Consider the following 15,354-nt stretch of genomic DNA (forward strand, 5'->3'; position numbering starts at 1 on the left):
GATTGGTCATTATGGAGACACACCCTATTCCCATAAAAAAATATGAGCTAGATAAAGAGCACTAGAGCTCTTTAGATACGTTTGCTCAGAGTTGGTTTAAAGTAAATTGCATTCTAATGTCGACTTTTGTAATGGATAATGTTATTATAAGCGAAGGGTTTTATGCTCAGTTGTGGGGTTTGAAGCGTTACGCATGTGGACATGGAAGTTATGGAACTCCCTTGTGTTATGGTTAAAGTCGACAATGGAAATGACATTAAATATGGAGAATGATAAGAATACATTTGCATCTGTCGACCATTGTGTCAGATATTCATTTTGTATGCCATTGTAAGCTACTGTAGTCTATCATTTGGGATACAATAAATACAGTACGTTAAAATGAAGGCAATGACTGCTGTCGTTGCAAATCCATTTGTGCCACTTGTGTAGTCGACATGGAGCTGACAAAACGCCGTTTGAGTTGTTATGCAATTATTAATGGCCATGTTTAGTTCATTCAATTGGAAGTTATCAATTGTGTTCATGGTCACAGTGTAACAGTTTAACTTTAGACCGTCCCCTGGGCCATACCCGGGGGAACCACTACTTCAAGGTCTCAGAGCGAGTGACGTCACCGATTGAAACGCTATATAGCGCGCACCACCGCTAACTAGCTCGCCGTTTGCACATCCATTACAACAGCTCTATAGCAAATGTATCATTCTCCACTTTTAATATCAATTTCATTGTGGACTTTTCCACGAAATGAGACGCTAGCATGTTGTCTTATCAGGGGCTATAGGCTACCTGCATCTAGCTCAGCAAACAATGGCAACGTTTATTTGCAAACATATATTTTAGTCAGTAGTTTGTGCCTATTAATAAAATAACAAGTCAAGCTCGCAAATAGGCTGTTTACAACGGTTTGTATTCACAACATTTGTAGTCACACGATAATGGCACAATTGCCAGAAAACAGCATAACATTTAATTTTTAAAGTTCATCCAAGAGTTTCTTGCACAGAGATTTCGAGATCCTCTGTCCAACATCACTAAAACTCTCCTTTTGTTATGTACTTGAGTGAAGACCCAAAAGCGGTTTTAACAGAAAACAGAGTTCTTTAATGAAAAACAGGAATGGCATAAATCCTCTTCCAACGTTGTCAATGGAACAAAAAGAACGTTAGTATAATGCAGGATGCACCTGCCAAGCAGACTCCGACAGGATAGGACAAGGTGGAAGCAAACGAGACGACAGCTTGCTTCTGGCATGAAAAACACAAACAAGAATCAGACACTGAAAGTAGCAGGAACAGAGAGAGAAATAGAGACCTAATCAGAGGGGGAAGAGAGAACAGGTGGGAAAGAGTGAATGAGCTAGTTAGGGGAGATGTAGAACAGCTGAAGAATGAGAGACAGAGAAGGTAACCTAAAAAGACCAGCAGAGAGAGACAGAGTGAAGAGAAAGGACAGGAACAGACATAACAAGACATGACACCTTTGTCTATAGTTACACGCATGTGCAAACAGGATTTATTTACAATTATAAACTGGGTGGTTTGAGCCCTGAATGCTGATTGGTTGAAAGCCATTGCAGTGTGGACCAAAGGAATGAAAAAAACAAACTGTACTAATTACATTGGTAACCAGTTGATAAATAAAGCAAGATTGGAGCATATGGCCAATATACTACGACTAAGGGCTGTTATTTGTGGTGTATGGCCAATATACTACGACTAAGGGCTGTTATTTGTGGTATATGGCCAATATACTACGACTAAGGGCTGTTATTTGTGGTATATGGCCAATATACCATGACTAAGGGCTGTTATTTGTGGTGTATGGCCAATATACCATGACTAAGGGCTGTTATTTGTGGTATATGGCCAAAATACTACGACTAAGGTCTATGTCCTAAAAAACAGCCCTTAGCCATGGTATATTGGCCATATACCACACCTCCTTGGGTCTTATTGCTTAATCACAGCTGTCAAAACAAGTGAAATTGACATCCATTGATGGAAAATGATCTGGAGAGTTTAATAAGGGCGATTTATCTTAAATTCCCAATAATTGTTATTTTGATGGGAAAACCACATTTTGCTTCTTAGCCTACGTTGTTAAAATTAAGTTGATACTCCTTCCTAATTCGCCCGGTAACATTATGGGGAAAAAAGGGTTTACTTGACAAATGTGGCAACTCCGCTCTTGGTGCGAAAAAGGGTTTTCAGAGGTCATTGGGTTAGACATTTTAGCAAGACCTGACAACGCTGTCTTCAGGACAAATAATGAAATGCAAAACAAATGTCCAATTCTATGAAGAACAGACTTTTTTTTCTAGCGTTTTCTCTGCATGTTATATCGGTCCTTTTTGGGACGGATTAAAAGCAGATACAAATGCATACGCGAAGTCTAATATCGACCAAAAATATTGGTCAACCGAGAAATCAGTCGGGCTCTAGTTGCTAGGGGTTTCCGTGGTGACAGTAACCAGGGGTTTCTGACTCCAACTGTCAGTCTGACCTTCTCTGACTCCTCTGCTCTGTTTTCTGTTGGTTCTGTGAGACTTTGGCTGAGTCACAAACGGCACCATATTCCCTTAGATTGCATTACTTTTTTTTATAGAAGGACCATAGAGGTCTGATCAAAAGTAGTACACTCTAACTGTAGGGTGCAGTTGGGGACGCACGCTTTCAGTTTTCTCAGCCATCTGTGCGGTTACTGCTGTTCCCAGCTAAGGCTCTGGGGAGGCCCTCACTGACGACACCAGAGCACATTGTTTGAGCAGTGATTAAAAAAAGGAAAGGATGAGTAAAAAAATAAAAAATAAATAGAAGGAACATCTCTCTTCTCTAGGATAATCTATAGTTTCCCAGACACAGATTAAGACTGTAACAGTGCTGGAGTCCCCGTTGTGGTTCTTAATTGAACCAGTCTTTTACTTCTTGTTTAAATACTTCTTTAATTAATGATACATTCTTCATCAAATTAATGTCATGTTGATTAAATTATAAACTGGCTAACACCCCCGTATTCTGAAACTGTAGGTTAACAACTCCCTGCCCCACACCCCCACTCCCTCACACCCCCACACCCTCACACCCCGACACCCTCACACCCACACACTCCCAAACCCTCACACCCCCACACCCTCCCTGCATGTGACAGATAAACAAGTAGCAAAGTCATTAAGGCCAGTCACATATTATATAATGTATAATAACAGGAATGAAATCATCATCATGTATTGATCACATCTTTACTAATTCTGCAGAAATTTGCTTAAAAGTGGTATCCAAATCCATCGGATGTAGTGATCACAATATACTGTATATCGTCGTGCTTCTACACCTGCATTGCTTGCTGTTTGGGGTTTTAGGCTGGGGGTTTCTATACAGCACTTTGAGACATCAGCTGATTTAAGAAGGGCTTTATAAACATATTTGATTTGATAAATATGATTAGTAGCCATATCTAGGGAAGAAAAACTAAGTTCCAAAGGCTGGGCCTAATATAGTGTATAAGAGGGCATACAATAAGTTTTGTAGCGATTCCTATGTTGAAGATGTAAATACGATATACTCGTCTGTGGTGTGTAATGAGGAGCAACCAGTAGCTGCACTTGACACATGTATTAGATAATCCTAGTAGAGTCAGGCACTCCACAGGGCAGCTGTTTAGGCCCCTTACTTTTTAAAACTCTTGACTAATGACCTGCCACTGGCTTTGAGTAAAGTCTGTGTGTCAAAATATACTGCTGACTCAACACTATACATGTCAGCTGCCACAGCAAATGAAATCAAATCAACACTTAACAAAGAGATGGAGACAGTTTCAGAATGGGTGTCAATAAACAAGTTAGTCATAAATATAAAAAAAAACTAGAAGCATGGTTTTGGGACAAATCATTCACTAAACCGTAAACCTTAACTCGATCTTGTAATGAATAATGTGGAAATTGAGCAAGTTGAGATGATTAAACTGCTTGGAGTAACCCTGGATTGTAAACTGTTATGGTCAAAACATATTGATGCAACAGTAGGTAAGATGGGGAGAAATCTGTCGATAGTAAAGTGCTGCTCTGCCTTCTTAACAACACTATCAACAAGGCAGGTCCTACAGGCCCTAGTTTCTACCTACTTAACAGCACTATCAACATCTCTACTTTTATTTATCAGAGGTTGAATCAAATCAAATCAAATCAAATTGTATTTGTCACATACACATGGTTAGCAGATGTTAATGCGAGTGTAGAGAAACGCTTGTGCTTCCAGTTCCGACAATGCAGTAATAACCAACAAGTAATCTAACTAACAATTCCAAAACTAGTATCTTATACACAGTGTAAGGGGATAAAGAATATGCACATAAAGATATGAATGAGTGATGGTGCAGAGCAGCATAGGCAAGATACAGTAGATGATATCGAGTACAGTATATACATATGAGATGAGTATGTAAACAAAGTGGCATAGTTAAATTGACTAGTGATACATGTATTACATAAGGATGCAGTAGATGATAGAGTACAGTATATACGTATAGATATGAGATGAATAATGTAGGGTATGTAAACATTATATTAGGTAGCATTGTTTAAAGTGGATAGTGATATTTTTTACATCATTTCCCATCAATTCCCATTATTAAAGTGGCTGGAGTTGAGTCAGTGACAGTGTGTTGGCAGCAGCCACTCAATGTTAGTGGTTGCTGTTTAACAGTCTGATGGCCTAGAGATAGAAGCTGTTTTTCAGTCTCTCGGTCCCAGCTTTGATGCACCTGTACTGACCTCGCCTTCTGGATGATAGCGGGGTGAACAGGCAGTGGCTCAGGTGGGTGTTGTCCTTAATGATCTTTATGGCCTTCCTGTAACATCGGGTGGTGTAGGTGTCCTGGAGGGCAGGTAGTTTGCCCCCGGTGATACGTTGTGCAGACCTCACTACCCTCTGGAGAGCCTTACGGTTGTGGGCGGAGCAGTTGCCGTACCAGGCGGTGATACAGCCCGCCAGGATGCTCTCGATTGTGCATCTGTAGAAGTTTGTGAGTGTTTTTGGTGACAAGCCAAATTTCTTCAGCCTCCTGAGGTTGAAGAGGCGCTGCTGCGCATTCTTCACAATGCTGTCTGTGTGAGTGGACCAATTTAGTTTGTCTGTGATGTGTATGCCGAGGAACTTAAAACTTACTACCCTCTCCACTACTGTTCCATCGATGTGGATAGGGGGGTGTTCCCTCTGTTGTTTCCTGAAGTCCACAATCATCTCCTTAGTTTTGTTGACGTTGAGTGTGAGGTTATTGTCCTGACACCACACTCCGAGGGCCCTCACCTCCTCCCTGTAGGCCGTCTCGTCGTTGTTGGTAATCAAGCCTACCACTGTTGTGTCGTCCACAAACTTGATGATTGAGTTGGAGGCGTGCGATGCCGCGCAGTCGTGGGTGAACAGGGAGTACAGGAGAGGGCTCAGAACGCACCCTTGTGGGGGCCCAGTGTTGAGGATCAGCGGGGTGGAGATGTTGTTGTCTAACCTCACCACCTGGGGGCGGCCCGTCAGGAAGTCCAGTACCCAGTTGCACAGGGCGGGGTCGAGACCCAGGGATGAGCTTGGAGCTTGAATTGACTGAGCTGTTTGTCTACTGGCACACAGCTTGGACACCCATACATACCCCACAAGACATGCCACCAGGGGTCTCTTCACAGTCCGCAAGTCTAGAACAGACTATGGGAGGCACACAGTACTACATAGAGCCATGACTACATGTAACTCTATTCCACAGTAGTACATAGAGCCATGACTATATGGAACTCTATTCCACAGTACTACATAGAGACATGACTACATGGAACTCTATTCCACAGTACTACATAGAGTCATGACTACATGGAACTCTATTCCACAGTAGTACATAGAGTCATGACTAAATGGAACTCTATTTCACAGTAGTACATAGAGCCATGACTACATGGAACTCTATTCCACAGTACTACATAGAGCCATGACTACATGGAACTCTATTCCACAGTACTACATAGAACCATGACTACATGGAACTCTATTCCACAGTACTACATAGAGCCATGACTACATGGAACTCTATTCCACAGTACTACATAGAGACATGACTACATGGAACTCTATTCCACAGTACTACATAGAGCCATGACTACATGGAATTCTATTTCACATCAGGTAACTGATGCAGCAGTAAAATTAGATTTTAAAAAGCAGATAAAAAATATACTTCATGGCAACACACGGCACGTGGACTGTGAAGAGACACACACAGGTACAGACACACACATACACACGCACACACACACACACACACACACACATGATAACATACGCACTCCACACACAAGAACACATGGATTTTGTATTGTAGATATGTGTGGTAGTAGAGTAGGGGTCTGAGGTAACACACTTAATGTGTTGTAGATAAGTGGTAGTAGAGTAGTGGCCTGAGGGAACACACTTAATGTATTGTAGACATGTGGTAGTAGAGTAGTGGCCTGAGGGAACACACTTAATGTGTTGTAGATGTGTTGTAGTAGTGTAGTGGTCTGAGGGAACACACTTAATGTATTGTAGACATGTGGTAGTAGAGTAGTGGCCTGAGGGAACACACTTAATGTGTTGTAGATGTGTTGTAGCCGTGTAGTGGTCTGAGGGAACACACTTAATGTGATGTAGATATGTGGTAGTAGAGTAGGGGTCTGAGGGAACACACTTAATGTATTGTAGACATGTGGTAGTAGAGTAGTGGCCTGAGGGAACACACTTAATGTGTTGTAGATGTGTTGTAGTAGTGTAGTGGTCTGAGGGAACACACTTAATGTATTGTAGACATGTGGTAGTAGAGTAGTGGCCTGAGGGAACACACTTAATGTATTGTAGCAGCTGCATTCACCCCAATGTAGCTGCTGCCTTAGCAAGAACTAATGGGGATCCATAATAATCTCCAGGAAGAGTAGCTGCTGCCTTGGCAGGAACTAGTGGGGATCCATAATAAACCCCAGGAAGAGTAGCTGCTGCCTTGGCAGGAACTAATGGGGATCCATAATAAACCCCAGGAAGAGTAGCTGCTGCCTTGGCAGGAACTGATGGGGATCCATAATAAACCCCAGGAAGAGTAGCTGCTGCCTTGGCAGGAACTGATGGGGATCCATAATAAACCCCAGGGATCCAGGAACTAATGGGGATCCAAATAAACCCCAGGAAGAGTAGCTGCTTCCTTGCCAGGAACTAATGGGGATCCATAATAAACCCCAGGAAGAGTAGCTGCTGCCTTGGCAGGAACTAATGGGGATCCATAATAAACCCCAGGAAGAGTAGCTGCTGCCTTGGCAGGAACTAATGGGGATCCATAATAAACCCCAGGAAGAGTAGCTGCTGCCTTGCCAGGAACTAATGGGGATCCATAATAAACCCCAGGAAGAGTAGCTGCTGCCTTGGCAGGAACTAATGGGGATCCATAATAAACCCCAGGAAGAGTAGCTGCTGCCTTGGCAGGAACTAATGGGGATCCATAATAAACCCCAGGAAAAGAAGCTGCTGCCTTGGCAGGAACTAATTGGGATCCATAAAAAAAACAGGAAGAGTAGCTGCTGCCTTTGCAGGAACTAATGGGGATCCATAATAAACCCCAGGAAGAGTAGCTGCTGCCCTGACAGGAACTAATGGGGATCCATAATAAACCCCAGGAAAAGTTGCTGCTGCCCTGACAGGAACTAATGGGGATCCATAATAAACCCCAGGAAGAGTAGCTGCTGTCTTGACAGGAACTAATGGGGATCCATAATAAACCCCAGGAAGAGTAGCTGCTGCCCTGACAGGAACTAATGGGGATCCATAATAAACCCCAGGAAGAGTGGCTGCTGCCCTGACAGGAACTAATGGGGATCCATAACTTGTTTATACAGTAGCTACTTTATATGTAGTGCTGTAATAGAATAGTACTGCTGTTTCCAGGTTGCATATTGAGTTTAGTCTGAGATTCAGTTACCAGCGACACACACACACACACACACACACACACACACACACACACACACACACACACACACAGACAAACAAACATACAGGCTCGCACGCACACGCACACGCACACGCACGCACACACACACACACACACACACACACACACACACACACACACACACACACACACACACACACACACACACACACACACACACACACACACACACACACACAAATACACATAGACATCATGTCGGAGCACACCACTACTGAGAATACCAGAGGAGGCCGTCTAATTGAATGAAGTCCAACAAGACTTTGGGAGAACAGACAGTGTGCGATGCAGAGAGACAGGACAGGTCTGCACTCACAGATGTTCCCCTGCAGGTACATGGACGGCGGCTGATGTTACCCAGCAAGCAGGGTGGCAGACACCACTCCAGCTGTGAGGTCAGGGGGTGGGAAGGGAACAGGGTGCTGTTTCTATGTTAGGAAGGGAACAGGGTGCTGTTTCTACGTTAGGAAGGGAACAGGGTGCTGTTTCTATGTTAGGAAGGGAACAGGGTGCTGTTTCTATGTTAGGAAGGGAACAGGGTGCTGTTTCTATGTTAGGAAGGGAACAGGGTGCTGTTTCTACGTTAGGAAGGGAACAGGGTGCTGTTTCTATGTTAGGAAGGGAACAGGGTGCTGTTTCTACGTTAGGAAGGGAACAGGGTGCTGTTTCTACGTTAGGAAGGGAACAGGGTGCTGTTTCTACGTTAGGGAGGGAACAGGGTGCTGTTTCTACGTTAGGGAGGGAACAGGGTGCTGTTTCTACGTTAGGAAGGGAACAGGGTGCTGTTTCTATGTTAGGAAGGGAACAGGGTGTTGTTTCTACGTTAGGAAGGGAACAAGGTGTTGTTTCTACGTTAGGAAGGGAACAGGGTGCTGTTTCTACGTTAGGAAGGGAACAGGGTGCTGTTTCTATGTTAGGAAGGGAACAGGGTGCTGTTTCTACGTTAGGAAGGGAACAAGGTGTTGTTTCTACGTTAGGAAGGGAACAGGGTGCTGTTTCTACGTTATGAAGGGAACAGGGTGCTGTTTCTACGTTAGGAAGGGAACAGGGTGCTGTTTCTACGTTAGGAAGGGAACAGGGTGCTGTTTCTATGTTAGGAAGGGAACAGGGTGCTGTTTCTATGTTTCCATTTGTAAGTGCGCTCTGGATAAGAGAATGGGTCTGCTAAATGACTTAAATGTAAATGTAAATGTTAGGAAGGGAACAGGGTGCTGTTTCTATGTTAGGAAGGGAACAGGGTGCTGTTTCTACGTTAGGAAGGGAACAGGGTGCTGTTTCTATGTTAGGAAGGGAACAGGGTGCTGTTTCTATGTTAGGAAGGGAACAGGGTGCTGTTTCTATGTTAGGAAGGGAACAGGGTGCTGTTTCTACGTTAGGAAGGGAACAGGGTGCTGTTTCTATGTTAGGAAGGGAACAGGGTGCTGTTTCTACGTTAGGAAGGGAACAGGGTGCTGTTTCTACGTTAGGAAGGGAACAGGGTGCTGTTTCTACGTTAGGAAGGGAACAGGGTGCTGTTTCTACGTTAGGAAGGGAACAGGGTGCTGTTTCTACGTTAGGAAGGGAACAGGGTGCTGTTTCTATGTTAGGAAGGGAACAGGGTGCTGTTTCTACGTTAGGAAGGGAACAGGGTGCTGTTTCTACGTTAGGAAGGGAACAGGGTGCTGTTTCTACATTAGGAAGGGAACAGGGTGCTGTTTCTACGTTGGGAAGGGAACAGGGTGCTGTTTCTATGTTAGGAAGGGAACAGGGTGCTGTTTCTACGTTAGGAAGGGAACAGGGTGCTGTTTCTATGTTAGGGAGGGAACAGGGTGCTGTTTCTACGTTAGGAAGGGAACAGGGTGCTGTTTCTATGTTAGGAAGGGAACAGGGTGCTGTTTCTACGTTAGGAAGGGAACAGGGTGCTGTTTCTACGTTAGGAAGGGAACAGGGTGCTGTTTCTATGTTAGGAAGGGAACAGGGTGCTGTTTCTACGTTAGGAAGGGAACAGGGTGCTGTTTCTACGTTAGGAAGGGAACAGGGTGCTGTTTCTACGTTAGGAAGGTAACAGGGTGCTGTTTCTACGTTAGGAAGGGAACAGGGTGCTGTTTCTACGTTAGGAAGGGAACAGGGTGCTGTTTCTACGTTAGGAAGGGAACAGGGTGCTGTTTCTATGTTAGGAAGGGAACAGGGTGCTGTTTCTATGTTAGGAAGGAACAGGGTGCTGTTTCTACGTTATGAAGGGAACAGGGTGCTGTTTCTACGTTAGGAAGGGAACAGGGTGCTGTTTCTACGTTAGGAAGGGAACAGGGTGCTGTTTCTACGTTAGGAAGGGAACAGGGTGCTGTTTCTACGTTTGGAAGGGAACAGGGTGCTGTTTCTACATTAGGAAGGAACAGGGTGCTGTTTCTACGTTAGGAAGGAACCCAACGGGTGCTGTTTCTACGTTAGGAAGGGAACAGGGGTGCTGTTTCTACGTTAGGAAGGGAACAGGGTGCTGTTTCTACGTTAGGAAGGGAACAGGGTGCTGTTTCTACATTAGGAATCCTGGTTGAACAGGGTGCTGTTTCCCATGACCTCCCAGGAAGGGAACAGGGTGCTGTTTCTAAGTTAGGAAGGGAACAGGGTGCTGTTTCTTACGTTAGGAAGGGAACAGGGTGCTGTTTCTACGTTAGGAAGGGAACATGCTCATTGGGTGCTGTTTCTACGTTAGGAAGGGAACAGGGTGCTGTTTCTTACGTTAGGAAGGGAACAGGGTGCTGTTTCTACGTTAGGAAGGGAACTGAGGGTGCTGTTTCTACGTTTGGAAGGGAACAGGGTGCTGTTTCTACGTTAGGAAGGGTAACGGGGTGCTGTTTCTTAAGCTGACGTTAGGAAGGGAACAGGGTGCTGTTTCTATGTTAGGAAGGGAACAGGGTGCTGTTTCTACGTTAGGAAGGGAACAGGGTGCTGTTTCTACGTTAGGAAGGGAACAGGGTGCTGTTTCTATGTTAGGAAGGGAACAGGGTGCTGTTTCTACGTTAGGAAGGGAACAGGGTGCTGTTTCTATGTTAGGAAGGGAACTGCCATCCTGGGTGCTGTTTCTACGTTAGGAAGGGAACAGGGTGCTGTTTCTACGTTAGGAAGGGAACAGGGTGCTGTTTCTCACGTTAGGAAGGGAACAGGGTGCTGTTTCTATGTTAGGAAGGTACCCCTTATAGGGTGCTGTTTCTACGTTTGGAAGGGCTTGCCTTTTGCTTGGCGTACATACAGTATGCATCAATGGCACTAATCCTTTTGCTAGGACACACACACACACAGACACACACACACACACACACACACACACACACACACACACACACACACACACACACACACACACACACACACACACACACACACACACACACACACACACACACAGAGACACACACACACACACACACACACAGACACACACACACACACACACACACACACACACACACACATACACACACAGACACACACACAGACACACAAACACACACACACATAATGGCACTGATATTCCAGAAACACCTACTAGCATGGTCCAAACCAAAAATGACAATTAGAGTCCTTGCAGAAACCATCTAATATGTCCAAATAGGAGTTGAACAGATAGTAGTTGAACAGATAGGAGTTGAACAGTTAGGAGTTGAACAGATAGGAGTTGAACAGATAGGAGTTGAACAGATAGGAGTTGAACAGATAGGAGTTGAACAGATAGGAGACCTTGAATAGATTGGAGTTTGTGGTGCTATGACCCAACTCTGAGCCTGGCTCAAAAACATAATTTCAGACATGAAAATGTTACCCTTATCCGTTGAGTAACAACTTTGCGTGTGAATCTCAAAATAAATCAACAAGTATCACAGAGTCATTCTCCCACTGACATCTGTGTATGGATTTTGGTTAAGGTTAAATGTATGTGTATGGATGTTGGTTAAGGTTAAAGGAAAATAATTGGCAGAAGACCCAACGCCCAATTACATTGACGAAGTCCCCTCTATTCGGCCAGCCGAAGACGCTGTGTCACAGAGAAATAATCCTACGGTGTCCATATTAGGAAAGCCTCAGTTGGTGTCACTCTGAGTCCTTCTGACTCTGACGCTGTCGTAATATGGGTCCTAATCTGGACACCATTACACACCCCACATCTGTCTCTACTTTGCCAAGCACATTCAGTCACTTTAAACATCTGGCGTTTAACAAAGCCGCCTGTTCATAGAAACCTCTGACGCACCTAGCAGGAATCCTGGTTGAGCTTGGCTAAAGTCTGACCCCTGACCTAACCCATGACCTCCCAGCAGATGGAGGGTGAAGAGTGGATGAGTGGTGGAGGTGTGGAAGGTGAGGAAGGAGAGTAAAGGCTGGTGTTTGTTAGTGAGGGGGGGTGGAGGTATATGTTGTGTGTTGTTGAGGAGCAGAGGAGGCTGGTAGGAAGAGATATAGGAGGACATGCTCATTGTAATGGCTTTTTGGTTAAGTTAGAGTAATGGCTGGAATGGAATAAACGGGACGGTTAAGCTGAGAGAGAGATAGGTGGAGCTGAGATATAGAGAGACATTATACGCTGAGAGAGGTGGAGCTGAGAGGGACATTAAGCTGAGAGAGGTGGAGCTGAGATATAGACATTAAGCTGAGATAGGTGGAGCTGAGATGGACATTAAGCTGAGATAGGTGGATCTGAGAGAGAGAAGAGAGAGAGGGCTGAGCTGACACAGACAGAGAAGACAAGAAATGCCTTAATTTGGCTGAGACACACAGAGAGAAGTTTGGCTTGGCCTGGTTAGGGCTGTCTCTTACCTGGCTCTCTCAGTATAGAGCTGGGCCATAGCCTGGGCGTTACTGCTTAGTTCTCAGCCACACACTGATAGAAACCTTCATCTGACTTCACCAGACCAAGGATCTGGAGGTTACTGCCATCCTGCAGAGGAAGGCACAGCACAGTTGGTTATAAAACAATTTTAATTGAACCTTTATTTAACTGGGCAAGTCGGTACTTAAAGAACAAATGGCTCTGTAAACACAGACACACAATACACACACACAAATACAGAAGTATATAATATACCACCTGGCTGGTACAAATATAGAAGTAAACATATACACACACACTGTACATATACAAGTACATACATACCACACACTGTAAAATACAAACAAACACACACACCACAAACATAGACACATATACATATACCACCTGGCTGGTACTGTAAACATAGAATATAACACACCACCTGGCTGGTACACACATAGACACATACATACCACACTGGTACTGTAAATATAGACACACAATATACCACCTGGCACTGTAAATATACAAGTACATACATACCACCCACACATACACATATAATACACCACCTGGCTGGTACACACACACACACACACACACACCACCTGGCTGGTACTGTAAATACACACACACACACCTGGCTGGTACACACATACACACACACACACACACCTGGCTGGTACACACACATACACACACAATATACCACACACACACAAACACACACATATAATATACCACACACAAACACACAAGTACACACCCACCACCTGGCACAAATATACACACACAATACCCACCCACACATACAGTAATATATACACACACACACACACACACACACACACTGGCTGGTACAAACACCCACCCACCCACCCACACACACACACGCACACACACACACACACACACACACACACACACACAGAAGTATATAATATACCACCTGTGGTTCTGTGTGACGTACAACGATCTGGAAGTAAATCACTGGGGATGACCACCTCTCCGTTCTTCATCCAACGCACCGGCTGGTAGGAAATATAGGTTCCACCTGGCTGGTACAGCACACTCCAGCTCCATGTCCGTACTGTAAATATAGGAATACGTGTTGCTGGGAAGTAGTTCAGGAACTGGGGTGGCACTGTAGATATAGGGATATAATATACAGGGTTAGGGTTAGACATACGTGTTGCTGGGGTAGTTCAGGAACTGGGGTGGTACTGTAGAGATAGAGGGATACAGGGTTAGGTACTGTTATAGGTTCGACATACGTGTTGGTGGGGTGGTTCAGGAACTGGGGTGGCACTGTAGAGAGAGGGATACAGGGTTAGGGTTAAACATACGTGTATGCTGGGGTAGTTCAGGAACTGGAAACTTTAGTGGCACTGTAGAGATAGAAGGGATACCAGGGTTACTGTTATAGACATACGTGTTGCTGGGGTAGTTCAGGAACTGGGGTGGCACTGTAGAGAGAGGGATACAGGGTTAGGTTACGGTTCGACATACGTATTGGTGGGGTAGTTCAGATACTGTGGAGAAAGAGAGATGGGTTACGGTTAGGATTAGAATTATACGTAGATACAGGTTTAGACTTCTGTGTATGGATTTTGGTTAAGGTTAGATGTAGGTGGAGGTTAAATGTATGTGTATGGATGTTGGTTAAGGCTGGGGTTAAATATAGAACTGTGTTTGCCACCTGTAGAGATAGAGAAGGAACAGAACACAGCAGGTGTGAAGTCAGACCTTCAGATTTTCCCTAAGGAGACATTCATCACAGCACTTGATGGTTTTTGTGACTGCACTTTCAAAGTTCTTGACATTTTCCAGATTGGCTGACCTTCATGTCTGGTGAACTGTCGTAATTCCACTTTGCTTAGTCGAGCTGTTCTTGCTAATATTGTATTTTTACCAAATAGGACTATCTTCTGTATACCACCCCCACCTTGTCACAACACAACTGATTGGCTCAAATGTATTAAGAAGGAAAGAAATTCTACAAATTAACTTTTAACAAGGCACACCTGTTCATTGAAATGCATTCCAGATGACTACCTCATGAAGCTGGTTGAGAGAATGCCAAGAGTGTGCAAATATTTTGATTTGTTTAACACTTTTTTTTGTTTATTATATGATTCCATATGTGTTATTTCATAGGTTTTATGACTTCACTATTATTCTACAATGTAGAAAATAGTAAAAAATAAAGAAAAAAAAACCTTGAATGAGTAGATGTGTCCAAACTTTAGACGGGTACTGTAAATATAGAAGTATATAATATACCACCTGGCTGGTACTGTAAATATAGAAGTATATAATATACCACCTGGCTGGTACTGTAAATATAGAAGTATATAATATACCACCTGGCTGGTACTGTAAATATAGAAGTATATAATATACCACCTGGCTGGTACTGTAAATATAGAAGTATATAATATACCACCTGGCTGGTACTGTAAATATAGAAGTATATAATATACCACCTGGCTGGTACAGTAAATATAGAAGTATATAATATACCACCTGGCTGGTACTGTAAATATAGAAGTATA

At 43.9% G+C, this 15,354-nt stretch overlaps 1 pseudogene; it reads right to left on the reverse strand.

The window, feature by feature from the left end:
* The window catches only part of LOC135548943 (netrin receptor DCC-like), a 322,470-nt pseudogene extending 307,825 nt beyond the window's left edge, over positions 1–14,645 (reverse strand).
* Positions 14,646–15,354: the final 709 nt, after the last annotated feature.

This window comes from Oncorhynchus masou, chromosome 11, assembly GCF_036934945.1.
Source record: "Oncorhynchus masou masou isolate Uvic2021 chromosome 11, UVic_Omas_1.1, whole genome shotgun sequence".
Classification (NCBI taxonomy): domain Eukaryota; kingdom Metazoa; phylum Chordata; class Actinopteri; order Salmoniformes; family Salmonidae; genus Oncorhynchus; species Oncorhynchus masou.